Below are 2,154 nucleotides of genomic sequence, written 5' to 3' on the forward strand. Positions count from 1 at the left end.
TATATCAAACACAGCCCCACCCCATCCTCAAATTCTTTCTGGTGAGTTACACTTCTGTATTATGACTTCTGTGTACCATGAAGCAATAGCAAAAGAAGGAACCGCATGATATGCGTAGTCCCTGCAAGAACGCTGTTGAGAATATTGGTTGGCACCTGCCCATACACTGTCCCCTAGAAGACAGTGGAAAGGGACCTTTGTTTTCAGCCCCCAGGAATAGCTGTTCTCCTCTGAACAGCCAGTTTATTTTCAGATGGCAACCAGGAACGGAAGGCTTGTGGGCCTTGGCAGACTTGATCTTTGCATTTTCAACCACTCACAAGGCACACTCCAGTTTAACCACAGCCACTACAAAGCTGGGGTGTGGTGCCAAGCCCTTGCTGTGGAGTGAGTCTGGCGCCCAGTGGGCACTTAGCATAGCTTTGTTGTTCAGGTACCCCCAGTGACCTGCACTGTTCCTCACACACTGTCCTGTCTGGACATGCGCTCCTCTCTACGCTGGCTGCGGAAGCACAAAGAATTGTACACCCCTTCCAAAGTGAGTGGCCCCAACCCCATTCTTCTTAACAATTCCGGCGTATCGCGGATACATCCGAAGTGTCCAGGTGCCCCTTCCAAGGGTCGCGGGATCTGCACAGCTCCCTGAGCAAGCTCAGAGAGCTCAGGTCCCCGGAAACCTCGCAGCTGGGCTCAGCAACACAGAACTGTCTGTCATTGCCTAGGGCCACCTGACGACCGGAAATGCTTGCTTACCGGGTAGGGTTCCGTCTTCACAGAGGAGAGGGAAGTGGGAAATCAAAAAGGGAACGGAAATGTTCCTCTTTCCCCCCACAGTGAGAAAAAGGAGGTATCCTTCCCCGCTGTTGGGGGTGGGGAGGGTGTGAGTGGATGGGACTGCCAATTCTCCAAGCCCAATTTTGATAACTGCTTCTAGGTACTTCCAGCAGAGGGCGCTCTGGTAAAGGTAGAAAGAAAGCAAAGTACTCCAGTTTCCAGGGGGAACCAAGAGACGGCTTATGGTGGTTGCCAAGCCAGTATGGGAAGCTTGGGATACGTTCTGGGTGAAAGTCGGGGTGAATTCAAAGGTGTCCTTATGGAGAAGGGGAAGATGGAGTGGGATAGAAGTCCTTGGAGCTAATAACTCTTTATGCAAAATAAAACCAGTCTCCCAAATAGGTAAAATACTAGCAGCCATAAAGACCTATTTTAGCCACAGTTTCTCCTAATATGTCCATCCTAGCATCTTTCTGTGCTTGGGACATCCCCTCAATATGTTCATTTTACAGGTGGACAGGATAGCAGATGCCAGGGAGATATAAAAAGTGCAAATCCACCTTTGCCTTCAATGAGTTTGTCATCTAAAAGTAAAATCGAGGGTTCACAATTGTGGCACACGCTAAGCCACGGCTTGCAGCACCAACATCCCATACCGGAATGCCTTTTTGGAGTCCTGGCTGCTCAGCTTCTGATCCAACTCCACGCTAATGTGCCTGAGAAGGCAGCAGATAACAGCCCACATATGTGGCCCCCCGCCACCTACACAGGAGACCCAGATGGAGTTCCTGGCTCCCGGCTTATGCTTGACCTAGCCCTGGCTGGTACAGCCACTTGGGGAATGATTCTCTCCCTCTCTCCCTCCCTTTGTCTGTCTCTTCCCTCCTCTGTCATCCTGCCTTTCAAATAAATAAATAATTTTTTTAAATTGGAGATTGAAAAATGCACAAATTATCATACTCCCCAAGCATTAGAAAGACAGAAATGGTCTATAGCAGAAACAGGAATCTCATGTGAGCTGAGAATTACAAAGAAATCATTTGTGGTTAGGGGCTGTTTAGGGTTAGCCCAGCCGTTCTCTCTGCCTCTCAAGTGTAACCCTTGCTCATACTTGCATTTTTACTGAGAGATGATGTTTTTGAAGAGGTAATTATTTAAGAGCCAAAGTCTTGGAAAAAGGTGGAGCTTTGGGGTAAGAAAGGAGGGATTTTTTTTTCAGGGGGCCCCCGACATCACATCCCAGAGGCACAACGCCTTCTCTGTCACTCCTAGATCCCCAGCTATGCTTTTCCCTCATCAAAGCCACTCGTTATCTGTACCTTATGAATATTAATGTAACTACCATGGCCTGAACATGAGTATCTAGCACCTTTGTGAGAA

This window comes from Oryctolagus cuniculus, chromosome 6 (genome assembly GCF_964237555.1).
Source record: "Oryctolagus cuniculus chromosome 6, mOryCun1.1, whole genome shotgun sequence".
NCBI classification, from domain to species: Eukaryota; Metazoa; Chordata; class Mammalia; order Lagomorpha; family Leporidae; genus Oryctolagus; species Oryctolagus cuniculus.